This window comes from Homalodisca vitripennis, chromosome 3 (genome assembly GCF_021130785.1).
Source record: "Homalodisca vitripennis isolate AUS2020 chromosome 3, UT_GWSS_2.1, whole genome shotgun sequence".
In the NCBI taxonomy this organism is placed as follows: Eukaryota; Metazoa; Arthropoda; class Insecta; order Hemiptera; family Cicadellidae; genus Homalodisca; species Homalodisca vitripennis.
In genome coordinates this window covers 149,977,402-149,994,201 of record NC_060209.1, presented here as the reverse complement: position 1 = coordinate 149,994,201, position 16,800 = coordinate 149,977,402, and positions in this window count along the sequence as shown.

Sequence of the window (16,800 nt, the reverse complement as noted above, 5' to 3'; positions counted from 1 at the left end):
ATATGTAATAAAAAAAATCTTCCGGAAATTAAATAAACTTCTTTGCTCAAAAGCACTAATGGAACAAAGATTAATCTCAAAAATAGCTTATAGATCCATAAATGCAATTTTGTAAATATCAAAGATTCCATCAAATGCTGGGCTTTACTAAGGAAGTCTTTATTTGGAGAGTTTGACTCACAAAAACAAATTATTCAACTGTTTATAGAAAAATAATTTTAAAACATGCATCAATAGATAAGAAATAACAAATTTGAGAATTAGGAATATTATTTCATGATTTTTCCATATTTTAATATGTAGAATATGATAGCTGTCAACCAATCACTCTTGGAGTAAACGAACATATTTACATTACATATGGAGTGGCTGTGGTACAGGCATCCTGTGAGTGACATCCTTAATTGAATATTGTTTTAATATTTAATGAAGGCAATAAAGAATCGTGTATAGAACCAAGCAAACTGAATTATTGGTTTATTAATATGTACGACCATCACCAAACTTTTTGATTATGCATAGCTTCTTGCAAATGACTTAATAAATGAATATTCTTACTACAAATAGCTTTCACTTACTTTATATTACTGTAAATAGGAAAATTAAATATATACATATTTAGTGTGCTAGCATTGCTGAGTAAGTTATTTTTTACTAATAGTAATAAAGAGAGTGATTATTTAATAAAAGAAAAATGTATTAGAAGTTTTTATTTACAATTTACGATGCATAACAGGATTTTAGTAATGATGTTAATACATAAGTGATGTATTTATTCACAAAAGTTTGTAAGCCATGCCAAGTTTTGTTTAATAAATAAACGAACTTAATACATGACAATGCTTTATAAATTTAATTTAATAATAATTGCTGAAATGTAACCAAGCAATCGTGCACTTACCAATTTGGTGGACTATAAATGAAATATTACCTCAACTGTTTCATTCTAGCGAATGGAAAATTATTGGAATAAATACTTGGTATTGCAAAATTTGCTTATAAGTTTCATTGTGGCAAATAAAAACTACAAGCACCACTTCTAGATTGCTTTACCGCAGGAAAGTGGGGACTTGGTGATACCTCTGCTTCTACTATTGTTTAGAACTAGTCTAGCGACAGGAGTCATGCCCTCATCCTGGAGGACCTCTAGGGTTATATTTATTTATCCCAAAGCCAGATAACCCCTCCTATGAGGTTGCAAAGGCTTATAGACCAATAAGCCTAACATCCTTCTTCGTCAAGACCATGGAGAAGGTTCTGGATAGGCATTTAAGGGACACAGTCCTCATCAACCGTCCATTACATCCAAATCAACATGCCTATCAGAAAGGTAAATCTTGTGAAACAGCCCTACACTGTCTGGTTGGCAAGATTGAGCAAGCTATTGAACAAAAGGAAATAGCTTTAGCAGTATTCCTGGATATAGAAGGAGCTTTTGATAATACGAGTACTCACTCTATATTGTCTAAGCTTACATCCAGGGGTACGGAGAAAACTGTTGTTAGATGGATAAATAACATGCTTAAGAGCAGAAGAGCACAGGCATCTCTGTGCGGAGTCACAAGAGAGGTCAAAACGCAGCGAGGATGTCCACAAGGAGGTGTATTATCACGAAGCCTGTGAAACATAGTTGTGGATGACTTACTCTGGACTCTGAATGAACAGGGTATGTATGCTCAAGGCTATGCAGATGATGTTGTCATACTCATAAGAGGCAAGCATATGGTTACGTGTCTGGAAATGATACAGAGAGCACTGGCCATTGTGGAGCGATGGTGTGACGAAGAAGGACGTGCAGTGAATCCTCCGAAGACCGTCATGATACCATTTACAAGTAGGAGGAAACTGGAAATCACACAGCCAGTCCTATGTGGGGGCCAGATACAGATAAGCAGGGAGTTCAAATATCTAGGAGCCAAACTAGATGATAAACTCACTTGAAATAGTCATCTGGAATACATAATCAGCCGATCTCAGACTACATTGATGATGGTGAGACGTGCGGTAGGATGCACATGGGGGCTTAGTCCCGACATGTCCCATTGGCTGTACACCAGAGTCATCAGACCAATGATGGTGTATGGCTCAGTGGTATGGTGGCCAAAAGTCCAACAGGTAACTGCCGCAAAAAACCTGTCAAAGGTACAGCGGTTGGCATGCTTGGGGACAATGGGCGCCATGAGAGGAACACCAACCGCTGGTATGGAAGTAGTGCTAAACCTCCCACCCCTAGACATATTCGTCATAGGAGAGGCTAGGATGGCTGCCTACAGACTGAAGTGCAATGGGAACTCGCATCATCACCATGCTAGTAAGCACTCCAAGATCGTTGACATTCTCAAACTGGATATTCTAGAAATGATGTCTGACAGAATGGCAAAGGTTACGGACTGGTAAAAACCATTTCAAGTCGACATTGTTGGAAGGAAGGAATGGTCAAACGGTGAGCCTGACTACATGAAGAAGGCTCTAACCTGGTACACGGACGGGTCAAAGACTCTGAAGGGTACTGGGGCAGGGGTCTGGGGAGCCAGACCTAGGGTTAACTTAAGCTTTAGTCTAGGTAAACTGGCAACTGTCTTTCAGGCTGAAGTTACAGCCCTTGCAGAATGTGCAAGAGTTATTGTGGAAAGGGGCTACAAAGGCAAAACCATCTACATTAACTCTGACAGCAGGGCTGCTCTGCAGGCCTTGGCCAATGGCCAACCATTACTGTAATTCGAAGACAGTCTGGGAATGCCATAAGGTCATGAAATTGCTGGCGAAAACCAATAAAGTTATTGTAACTTGGGTGTCTGGACATAGAGAAATAACAGGTAATGAAAAGGCAGACAGTTGCGCTAACTTGGGAGCCAACTGTCCTCTTACCGGTCCTGAACCAACGTGTGGGGTCTACACAACTTAGCACGTAGATCAGTTACCAAGTGGATGGTTAACAAACACCTACAACATTGGAGAAATACTGAGGGGAATGTACAAGCAAAGCGGATGCTCAAGGGACCATCAAGGAACATTGCAGCAGATGCCCTTAGAATGAGTAGAACGGAGATCCGAAAGGTGACTGGTTTTATTACAGGTCATTGGATATTCCGAAGTCACCTGAACAGAATAGGTATTCCAGTTCAGGAAAACACTGTGCAGGAAATGTGGCGAGGCTGACGAAACAGCCAAGGACGTCATATTTGAATGTCCGGCATTACAGAGCAAACACTCAAGATCCCTAGGTGTTCTTATGCATACGGAAGAGGGGTTGGAACAAGAAAGCATTGTTCAGAAGATTTCATGGTTTTGTAAAGGCCTGGGATTTGATACAGCTTAAACCTGGGAGAGGGTGCACAATAAGCCGGATGGCTGAGAGGCAACTTACCAGGCCTAGGAAACCTGGCCCTCTGTTACAAAAAAAACCACTTCTAGATGTTAAAATAAAATAATATATTGCCACTTTGCCACCTAAATAGAGTAATTATAATGAACGTAAATGATATCTTGAAATATGGGCCTGGTGAATCCATTGTTCTTGGGAATCTTGCCGACGAACTTAAACATTTTATAAAAATGAATAGTAAGAAAATGTAAATTTTGTTTATGAACAAGGCTCAAGATATTTAGCTACAAAGTTCAAGAGAAAAAATTACTGCGCGTGCCAATTAGGTTTTTATTTCGCTAAGAATTTAGTTCCAAGAAATAGAGAAAATGATACTAACCAGTAACGAGTAACAGGGTTGCAAATACATATAAGTACATAAAAAGTAAAACACTTAATAGGGGTACTCTCTCAGGGCCCAAAATTATGGTAGTCCCCAGACTGTTACGGGATGGTCACATGACATAATATTGACTGATGGGTGAAACAACTGTTATGTTGAATCGTGTAGTGTTTTATTCGTAACACACGATAGTTAGGTGTAAGTGATGCAATTTCATGATTGAGATAGGCACGGTCTGGTTATTATGATTTTTTGAACGACTTGATATTTTTAGGGTGGCAGAGTTATTAATAACAAGATTAGAGGAGTGTGAGATATGATTTTTTGAAGCTACCACGAGATAAGTGTAAAAAAGTTACGATCTGTAAACTACAGTTACTTTAATGTAAGGTAGAGTTACTGTGATGAACTGTTATTACTCTACGAAGTTCTAGTTATAGAGATAACGTTCCACAAAGGCAGATTGTTTAAGATGTACAATTTTGAGACCAATATCATCGTCTACCAGTTGTAAACGACCTTCGTTAGGTTTCAATATTAGTAGATTTTATGTTTCTAAGTTATGGAAATTACAATAAAAAACGACAATCTGTTGGCCCCAACTATACCCGGATACCAGAAACGAGGGAGCACGGAAGGCTCATGCTGTTTCTAGATGGACGAAAGTGAATAAGTCGACCATTTTAGTATTGTTAATATCGTTACTCCTGCTCCCCATAGTATTATTGAGTTCCCTTTAATATTATGGTATCTTTTCCTATTGGTTTAGATGCTTTGTCGATTACAGGAAAAGCACGCGTTTGATGTTAAATCAAAGTAATTTTTCACGAACAATAAATGATTAGTGTAAAATCTTACCTTTTAATCTTGAAGACATTACTGTACATAGAAAGTATTCGGTAACACGGCTACCAGCAGCAGTAGTAGTAGGGATTCACATTTAAAAAATGTATGCCAAATATCGACATTGGTGATTAGCAGTGTGCAGCTCCTGGACATCGATGGGGTTGCTTAGTTGAAAGAGACGCGTCGGTGTTTCTTTACACAGTGCAGGTTCACTTGGACGTTATAATCCAATCAAAAATGTATCTTTCTGGAGAGTTGTGTTTCAAGAAAATATGTAAGGACTTGATAAGTCATTGCATACTTATAGTATTAATAAACTTGCTATCTATGTCATTATATATATTCTTTTTAGAAGATAACTTTTTTATTTATTTCCATAAATATGTAGATATTTTAGTTTTGTCTGTAATAAGAGAGTCAGTTAAACTATTTTTAGTCCAGATAAACTCTAAAAGCAGTTCACAACACTGGTCTGTTGACCAGGATTGTTGGGCAACTAGCCTGCAATACCAGGCTAGTTGTTAACTCAGTCATAGTTGACGGTCCGGCAGCTGTTGCTAAAGTTGGCTGATAAATCGCAGGCAAGCGATCTATGTATGTTACATTTTTTGGCAGCCGAATATGAGGAATCTGTTTACATTTCACGTTATGTTGTTCAATATTTTCTAAATAAAAAGCTGTATGTTTATTCTGACCTTGCCTTGGTACGTTTGATTCTAATTATGAGTTATTCACATTACGAATCGTAAGGTAATTCCTAAAACAACCGCTTCAAGGAAACGGAAAAGAAAGTCGCCTTAATATGAAAACTAATCTGTGGCTCTTGTGGGAATTTATTTAAATATTATACATGTTAAAGGTTATTAGAACTATTCTTTTTTTTATTTATAACTTTTACCTTTATACTTCGGAAATGTGGTATGTTATTTAAAAACATTAACAATACAATTATTTGTAATTACTATGAATTATTTTAAATTATTTCTGGTAGTAATTTAAATTTTAACTTTCCTGAAAATCTTGAGTCTTTTCTCTTACCTAGACCAGGGGTACATAAACGAAATTCCATGTGAAGAAACTAAATCAAAGGAGTAATAATTAATACATATGTAAATTTCTAGAATTTTATTTATGCTTGATTTTTTCATAATAGAATAAACAAAATATATTTTACTATCAATCAAACTCAATAAAGTCATTTACCATTAAAAAAGGTACAGTTAATTTAATAAGCACTACTTTAACTTTAAAAACAACCAAATAGCAGAAATATGTTAAAAAACAATAAGATATTGTTATTTTTATTCAATTATGTATGTCATAAATACATACAATACAACATGACAAGAATAAATACAGTTCAATAGTGTAGTAATAAGTTTAAATAAATAATTTAGGATATTAATTAAAGTGCTCATAAAAGTATTAATATATAAGAACAGTTTATGTAATATCAATCTATTTTATCTTAGACAGTCAACTAAAGATACAAAATTATTTAAATATTTGTGGAGAATGAGTAGTTTTGATGCTTCAAATTTAATAACTATAAATATAATGCTGTAATACAAGTATTTTATTCGGAAATTATATTAGATTCTGAATTAAGTATTTAAACTGTAAATGGTAATGTGTTAAATAAACTGGAATTTGTACTCGAAAAAGTTCTCCACAGGATTCAATGGCAAACAGGATATTGTAGGGGATTATTGTAATTAAAGTTGGAATTTTTGTGTTTGAAGCAGTTCACTGTATCGTGTTGATTATAAATCATTTGTTGGGGTTTTGTGTGTTTTCTTCCCTTAAACTTCCATTGATTTAAGTAATATTTAAAACTTATGGTGAAACAGTAAAATGCATAATGTAGTGATTTTATTTGTGTCAATGAGGTTTTACCTCAGGTTTAAACATTTTAAAATTACAGTTCCTTGCTTTGTGAATCTCTATTTTAGTTTCCATAACTCAGAGTCAATGGTCAAAGAACTCGAGCTGATGTCTACTCTATATATGAGTGTGCCTAGAACTCATCTATGCTCCCAAGTACTTGTGATATCAAATTCGAAATATATAGACTCCAGACCAGAAGTTTAGGTTTTCATGCTTCTAGGTAACAAAATCTCTACGTATTGTGCTACTTTACTCTGACTTTCACGTGTTCTAAGTTAAATATGTGCATCCATAAGAGTCCAATACGATCCTTTCCTTAAAAACTTATTAAGAGAAAGAATATTACTTGTACGATATTTGTGTAGCTTTTATATTAGATTTTATATTTTTATTTTATATTATCATTCTTTTTTACACTTAATGGAAACTTTATTTTTTCTATCAATGAACGCAAATACATTTAATTTTTTTAAGTTATGCTATGACGTTATTTCTCTGACATCATGGTAACTGCTAGAAAGCAAAGCTCTATAAAATGAGAACCAAAATTATAATGTCAAGGACATACTGTGTCTTATGTCTTGTTTTATAATTTCTGTAAACAACAAATTTTTAAAATTGTTACTTACATTCAAATTTGCTGGCCAATAATATGCTTTACAATAAATGTCTTCTTTATTAATAATAGGTGAAAACATGCCCTACTTATCGTATCCAAATAAATTTCATAAAATATTGAAACGTACTGATTAAAATGTCTGAGAAGGACGTTAGAAACCATACCAAATTCCTCTTAGCTCTTTATAGTTAGTTCTAAGCTTACGGACTTCCTGGTTTGATAAGATTGTAGATAATTTCCTTTAAGATACTTGTTCCTTAATTTATAAGGGTAAGTTATTCGGAGTTAAATAGTTTTACCAACACATATAACATAGCCCTAAACGTTCTATTTTATGCGAGTAACATTTTCACCCAACGAAAATATACGAGTATTATATCCTTATTAAGCTAATAAATACTGAAAAAAACCAGTAAAAATCGAAACGATACCTGGAGAGTGTAAAGGAGATGATACAACTGTTTGCTACCCTTCACATAAGAAATTATTTTCAAACTTTATAAGACTTATTCTTCATCGGTAAGTTGTCCAAAGTACTAAATGTATGAAATTTATTTCTGAATTTTAGTACAGATTAATATCAATGTGTATGTAATACTTATTTTTTATTATATGAGGATCTAAAATAAGCTTTATTTTATAATAATAACAATTAATTTCTAATTTTGCTGCTAGTCGTTATTTACTAGAACGGCTTGCCCAACTTAGCTCAAAATTGTTTCATCCATGCATTTTGCTGAAGGTGTTTATGAATAAGAAACCGGAAAAGTTTCCTGGATTTCTTCAGAATTCGGGAAAGTAATTGTAATTAAATTGTTGAAGTAAAATTAGTTTCAATTTCCATTTTATATTTGTAGAAAAACAGGCTTTTATTTTAAATTACATTTAATAGTGAAACATGATTACATGTATATTATGATTTATTAATTGTGGCAAAATAAATTGGGTATAATTATAATTTTTTTTTATTTTGGAAGAAAAAATATCAAAGGTCACATTGCAAGATAAAGTTTAAACCTATTGTTATCAAAATAAAACTAACAACCATCTTATTCTGTAGATCCAATTAATGTAAAAAATAGATATAGTTGAAGTAAAAAAAACTTTATTTTTACTCAATACACAAATAAAAATACAATTAAATTAATAACACCCTTATCAAAGTTACAGTTATTTGTAGGTTAGAGTATCATACTAATAAGAATATTATGATTTCATGACATTTTTTAATTTATATCTCATTTAGTCGACAATAAACAAACTAAACAAATCCTGTTGTTCTTCGTTCAGCTTATTTTGTGATTCATAGAGTGTAATAAAAAGTAGTTTAATCTAGAGCAATAGAAAGTAATATCCCAGTAAATTATAATATACTTACTTGATATACTTATCAGGATAACAATATAAACAAACGATTCAGAATTTCTAACATTATATAAATTTACATTGTACATTTAAATATAACACCGAGTTCTATAATAATTTTGGTACATAAATACAAAAATACACATGTGTTATTCCAGGGTTTGAATTACATTAATTAAAAATATCGACTCATTCGGCTTCGTAGTTGGGAATTATGAACAAATATCTATCTATCTATTAGTCCAAACTGTCATATTTATAATGTTACTAAAAAGAAACAATACGTTTTCGGCAGATACAAGTTTTGACATAACGTGAAAACGGTTCTCAAAATATTAAACTTACAAACGTCATTATAAGATATAATTGATGAATTTATTTAATCTTTAATTGTTGGACAACCTTAAAAGTCAAATATTGATTATAACATTTATATTTACAACATAATGGGTTAATTGAGTAAAACAATTGTACTCAATGTAATTGTATATAATTGAATTTTGGTTTGGGAAAACGAGTAAGCCAGGCCACAGAAAGTAAAATTTTACTGTCTCAAGTTGTATTATCAGGGCAGCTTTCAGACCCTTTTAGTGGATTAAAAAAACTTGTCTTAGATCTAAAAAGTTTGGTATCTAAAACAGATACTGTTCGTGTTAGGATCACAAGAATTTGATATGTGATTTCAGTAGTTACCATAATTTATCTTTTTATAATTTTGTATAATACTGATAGAGAAATAAAACAGTATGTAACGAAACAATATAGTTTTGGGTGAAATGAATAGATGCTTCATGCCTAGTAAGGAAATGTGTAACCGATTGTGGTAGGTTTTACGGGAGTCGGAATAGAAAGGTAGTAAAATAAAATAATAAAATATTAAATGGTAAATTTTATAAGTCATATGTCGTAATACCAACCTTAGATATGTAAATAATAGTTATAATTGATGTCAGCCAAAGAGACAAAGAGGTTCTATATATCTCACTGTCGTTTTCTATCTATTATAAAATATAGACATCTAATCGGGTAAATGTCTGCCTAAATAAAGTAAATAGTGTAGTAATGTTATGTAAGTAAAAGTTATAACAATTCTTGACTAATAATCTTAGTGGTGTAAATTCTTTATTATCTCACTTGTGCGAGTCTCATAAACCGATTATGGGTATTTTTTGTTTGTTTTAAACATACAGACTAGTATTTAATAGGCCAATTAGAGGAGATGGTTCAAGCAACAGTAATATATGTCAGTAGTATAGCACATGAGCGGGACAACTGCAATTCGAGATAATTACACGTGATAAGAACTATGATCTAGCTGACGTCTCTGGTCAACACTGAATATATTTGGTTAACTAACTAACTAATAATACTAATACTGTATGTGCAGCAGGAAATTCATAATTTTATTGACACAACTTTAGAAATAGTAGATTTAGCATCAAATATATCTAGAAAATATTAATATTTTACATAATCCTATACGGTGTATAATAGAGTTATATTAGAGATTAATTCAAAGGAATCTAAAGAATTGAATAAGAGATAAAGTATAAATCATCAAAGATAATTGATAGTAAAAGATAATAATTTATGTGTCGTTTAATATAACTTAAAGCTATTAAAAATTATGGGAAAATGTATTTTTATTCAGGTTTTAAGTTATAATGATTAGGTATTAAAGTACATATGAATCACTAAGATACTGAAATTTCACCTTGACACTCAAAACTTGTTTTTGATGCAATCGATTTCAACCCATTAGTTGAGTGATTATCCGTCTATTGATAGAGAACAATATTTGAACTATATAGACTAGGTCAAAGACTATTGTAAGTTGTTAGTCTCGTGTAGATCACAGTCTTTGCCGGCTCCTGGACTTGACGTGAGCTATAGGTATCTGGCTAGTTCCGCCATCTAGCAGCTTTAGTCCTCTGTAAGACCTCTGTAAGATTCCGTCCTTAGAGATCCGCTACCTCTTGGTAGCCTCTGGCAGGTACCAGCTACTAGGAAACCCGGACTCTGGAAAACTCACAAAATCTATAAACTGCCGGCATTTCACAGATACCAGACTGCTCATGTACTTCCTAAGATCTTAATTGTTGACGTATCCCGGCCTCAGGCAGCTTCCAGCTTTTGTGAACTCTCGTCATTTATATCCTGGCCTGTAGCTGCTGTTCGCCTCTAACAAGTCATTGCTTCTGGTAGCTCATGACGTTTGGTAGGTCCAGGGCACTGGCAAGACCCGTTCTATAACAGGTCCCGGTCTCTGAGAGCTCAGATCTGCCATTCTTCAAAACCCACAATATTGTGTTATCATTCATCCGACGTTCATACAATTTGGGCTGGAAATGTGACTGTGTTCCTAAAGATCCGTACCATTCTCCTAGAATTCATGTAAATATTTGTGAACATCAATCCAACAGCAAGGTTACTATAGTAGTTGTGTATAAAAGGGTTTTAAAACGGGACCTCCACCTCCCTTACTTTAAATCTAGTTGTAGATGCCCCTTGGTTACTATTTATTCCTTACAACTTGAATTTAAATGATTGCAAAACATTCGACCAACTGAATAGAGTCTGCTCTAATTATTCATAAATTTTTTTTCAATCCCAGAGTTGTGCCCCTTTTTCTCACAGGTGCTTAAACCTCACCCGGGGTTAAAATTTCTTACATAGGCAATGATAATATATTCATACAAATATAACACCTAAAAGCACAATTATTTGTTTCCTGGAAATTTTTAGAATAATTTAAATTAAAACTAGACTTTATGTTATATCTTGTTAAGATACTTAAGATAAGAACTTTTGTCTCAACATTTACTTAAAGTTTTGTAAAAATGAATCCAGCAGTAAGGTATCTGTAGTAAAACGATCTTGGCAAGAAGTACATTACAACCAACTATTTCGCTTTACATTTATAATGGATTCCTTTTGGTAACTATCTATTCCTTAAAACGTTTATATACATTTTCGGCTAAGTCAATCCTGCTACATAGCATTGAATTGAATTTTTTTAATCGTTTTACACTCAGGTATTCACCCCAACCCTAAAAGGTGGGTTTAAAGCCCATTTTGTGTTAACATGAATCATTGAGGGGTGATTATTTATAGATCCATAGAGTTTTTGAAAACTATCACATTGCAATAAATATATTGAAAGGCTATCCAAAATAGCTTAAAAACAAAAATACTCAAGTTTCCTAACCAATTTAAGCACATAATTTTCTTAAATATTAACTTGTCCTAACAGAATTTCCTTTTCATTTTTTTATAGTCGTTGTGTAATCTGTTTTAATTAACAAGGCAACATAGAACTAGAGATCAACTTTTAAAACTTAAAAACTACCCTTTCATTCAACAATTTAACGAACATAAGGCGCTTACCCTGTTGCGTAGTGAAGAGGTTGTTCCGCAACCTCCACTTTAGTGTCGCGTCGTAAGCCGAGACCCTAACTTCGTGACGAGAGAGGCTTATTATAATGTAGGGCTCTTGTTGTGCATATATTTATCCCGCCAATTTATCTTGAAAAACATCTAAAATAAGTTGTTTGTCATTAAACAAAATAATTAAGTATTGATTTTGTGACAGGATATACTAGATATATAAATAATTACAATATGTTTACATACAGAAAGGTACATAGTTTTTTTCAGTACGATAAAACAAGATAAAGATATAGTATTATTATAAAAATTATGGAAAATAAAATAAAATAAATCAAATAATTGTAAAATAAGTATTATACGTAATAAATACAATCTCCCTGGAAGTATGGTACAAAAGAGCTTTTAAATGTTATAAACATAACACAGGTCTATGCTGCCAATGATGAAAATGATACCTTTCTCTTGGCTGACAAAATAGAATTTAACGATCACTCAAAGCCATGCATTTAGACATCTAGTCATGCTGCTAAAGGACATTATAGATAAGTTATTTGGTATCAAAACTCCATTTAAAAAACTCAACGGCATCTCCTAATCAGCCTATATGGTCTAATGGTATTGTTGGCTATTAAAATTCACCGGCAAAAAGCAGGACATTTGATGATAAAAAGGATTCCGTTTCAATATGGGATGCTAACAAACGTATAAAAAACGTTTACTAGGGTTCATTTTAATTTCTAGAATAAATCAATTATTATCACTACTTGTAGAGGTTACATACATTTCATAACGTCTTTCCGCACATTACAATTAGTCACTACACAGAATCTACGAAGTACTAAATCTAAATATCGTTTTTGTTATCACTACTTAAGATTTGAGATATACAGCGTGGATTTCCTGTATTTTAAATATTCAAAAATTGTTACGAAGCCAATTAGCTAATATTATAATCTTCTAATTCTCTTAATGAAAAATGACTATTTCGACGTAACTAACTTAGCTAGGAGATGATAAAGATAGCTAACAGACCAGCAGTATTTTCTTTTTCAATTATACCTTCTAAGAGATCCTGAGCATCTTATAAACATCTGAAAAATGTATTTCTACGTTTTAAAAAGTCTCTTATACATATTTTTTTAATCTTGACTTCTCATCAAAAGTGTCAGTGCATCCGTTTATATCTGAGCCAACATTCTCTTAATTTTGACATATTAATATCGGCTATAAAATACAACACAAAAACCTACGTGGAGCTTCATATAACTAAGAAAATATACCATCTGTCAATCATTCACATTGAACAGAATAGAATAATTTTATAGAATCTAGTTATATGTTAAGTTATAACTATATTCGTATCTAGATCAAGAAGTTTTTAAATGTTCTTACAATAATATATTAAAATAAAAGATATTTTGCTGATTTTTAAAATGGAAACTCACGTAAAAATTTATTTTTCTACTTAACATAATGGCGTATAAATCACAATAACAATATAACTTCCACTAGATAGTTTTTACTCCATAATAAATCATGTAATAAGCGTTTCATCAAGTCCTAAACACAACATTCTATCTGTATCGTTTCGTCGCAGTTTCAAGATGACAACCATAGAAGTTGCAACAAAGGCCACCTGATTGCGCTTCCGTCACTTCGGCGGTAACGACCCAGTTTATAGATCAACTGCTCTCTTTTGTTATTGTCTGGGGAAGGAAGTATTCAGAACCACTCTTGTACTGTAACATGAAAATGCTTTATAAAATTGTCTTATTATATTTCTTCTGCAGTTTTATTGACAACATATTGTAATCTTTAGATTTTGTTGTTATATAACCGTTATATGACCGTGATAAAATATGCTTTACAAAAAGACTAAAATAGTTATATCTCGTTTGTATATAATACAAATTTATATTTATAACAACAAAGAAATCAGAGCAGGTAGAATCGATTCTATATATATATATATATATATATATATAACGTGAGTGATTCTGCAATCAGAAATATAAATAGAGGATTTCCTGTAGTATGTTACACGAAATAACATGTTATAAAATTTAAAAGCTTTGTCGTCCATTTCGTTCAGTGTGCTTAAACACGATTATTAGTAATGTATAATATAAAGCTTATATTGGTTTTCTTACGATGTAGTCAGTAAATATTTAAATTACTATAACCAATGTACACAACCAAAGTCATCTTACGCACTATTTTTAATTGTGGAAACATTGACAATTCTATCTAGAGTTCAGCTTTGAAGTAACACTTTTTAGTTCACTTAGGACAAATAACTCAAAAATTCGCACGTTGCATGTAGTCCTTAAAGGAACTTTTGTGTTTGTTTCCGAAGAGGTAGATTTTTAGGATGGATATTCAAGGTTAATTTTAGAGGCCGCGTCCTGTCGAGATGATATGAGGAGGGGTCAACCTTTACATCAAAGTAATGTAACGCTCGGTTCTAGCCTGTTTCAGCCAAAGCGGATAGAAGAGACTACCCTCTTATGTTTAAGGTCACAGAAACCTATCACAATATGAGATCTCTACATACCTATTACAGTTTTACAATAATGTGTTTTCGCTAAAGTATAAAGCTCTTCACCATAAAGTATGGAATTAAAATTTATGTATCCAAATATGAAAATACAATATAAAGGTCAGCTAACACTAATAGTCCAAAAATGTAAATAATAATAAGTTTTTAATTCTAGGCATCTAGGTAATTTTGATTGGAAATAATTTAAAAAACTGCTACTTCTAATTTAAAATTAGAAACGTGTGCTTATAATATATAAACAGGAAGCAAACATATTGCTCATATCCGGGAACATTAACCCGAACGTGCAGTTCTATGTTGAAAAAGTCCTTAACTTTAATATTATTACTACTTCTTTACCTGGGGTCTTTAAAATAGTCACAGTCTAGTAATATTTAGGGTGATTAAGACCAACCTTCTGAAATGTCTAGCAGTAAATCGACTAAATACCGAGATATAGTTTGAACGGATTCACCAATAAATAGACCTTGAAAATTTGTATTAAATAATTTCAAATCTGTAAAATTAAGTAAAAAAATTCATGTTTCAAATTAAAAAATTTGAAAATCAAACACACGTCTTGTTATACATAGTGTTAGAGGTCTTAGCATTCTAAATATTTTTGCGAAGAAAAAAATTGTGTTATTTCACTTCGTTTAAAAATAGTGGTCTGAAGTGTATAGACAACGGTGCTTTTTGTTTTTTTATTTCCACTCCTGTGATATGAACTCAAACACAAATGTTTTTTCATTATTATATGAAACAATCCTTAAAATAATACCAGGCTTTTTATTATTTAAACAATCTTAACATCAATCTAGGTAACTTTAACCAATCACTTTAAAGTTTACTTTTTCAAAACTATAAAAATGCCCAAACACAGAAATTTTAAACGGAAAAGGGGGTTTCCACCACATCAAATTGAAAGTCTTAAGAACCAAATAACTTTCTTGATTACATTTAAAGCTCTTTACTATCACTAACCAAAACAAAACTGCGGCAAATAAACTGTATTCATGGGTACCAAATGGAAATGTACATACCTCTTTAAAAATAGTAAGGCAATCAAGAGCTTTGAAAAATAATAAAAACTTTAAAAATAACATTTAAACCATGCGCTCGAGTCTGGCTATATTCTTACCGTATAGATAAGTGTTGCGGAACAAAATATGGATTCAGCTTTTGGAAAACAACGGCATGAATTTCGAGCGTCATTTTATGTAATCTAAGAATGTAGCCAGGCTATAAAACGACGGTTGATGTTTTATGTACAAGAAACATCGTTGCATTCTTTACGATTGTATCGTTCCTAAAGCAAGAAATAGCCATGCAAACGATTAGAAGCAACCGATTGTTAGTTATCTATGTTCGAATTTTCGGCAAATTTACATAGATAAAATTTTCATTTGCTGTAAGTAAACCAAGTATATTTTCTATTATACTTTTAACATAAATACACATTGTTGTATCACTAGACAATCAAATTCTTTAATTCATTATAATGTAACTTTATGTCCAATATCGCAAAAAATAAAAACATATTTTTAGTATTGACGGTATAGTAAGAATCTATGGCAACTGTATTTCAGCTTGAGTGTAGAGGCATGTACTCCAGTGTCAAATTCTCTTAACCCCCTCTCCGACCTACAATATCGGGCTGCTCACTTTTTAAAAGCTACGTGACCAGATTGAATATATGAGGTTGATTTATTCATCCCTATAACTCGTTATATATCAGTATGAGCGTATATGAGAAATATGTCGTATTGATTTTAAAAGGAGCAACTGCGTAGCAGTGTATGGTTTTAAGTTGCATATGGTGTCATGCACCCATGCCCCCGGTTAGTTAAATCATTAACTACTACTGTACATAATAAAGTTAAATAATTTTATGAAACTCTAAGCCCAAAGCCGTGTTTATTGCTTTTTTAAGTCAGACATTTGTCAATCAACTAGCGATCATTCAATTATAAGCTAGATCTGAAGCCGTATATAATAGGTAAAGAAGATTTTAGGATGTCAATTAGTGCGTCAAGAAGTATAGATGAAATAAAAAAGTTCAATCTGTACATAATCGTATTTATTACTATGTCGTCGACGTGATGCAAATGGTTTGTACTAAATATTTTAAAGGAGTAAAACGTACATTTTTTTATTTTAACTATGAATGGCATGATAACACCACGAAATTAAAACTCTACATAGATTAATATACTATCCGCATTAAGACAAAACTAAAGTTAACTAAATATTAATTACGAGTTGATATAGTAATATTAGGCAAGTTAACAGAACATACTTATTAAAAAATAAAATACGATAGGGATATATCATTAAATATTTAAGACTAATACCAGGGAATGTTGATAGTGTAATTTTCTTAAATCAATGCTGGGTCACTTATTATGCTGTAATTATCAACCAATTTACAGCTCGGTTGGCCGGGT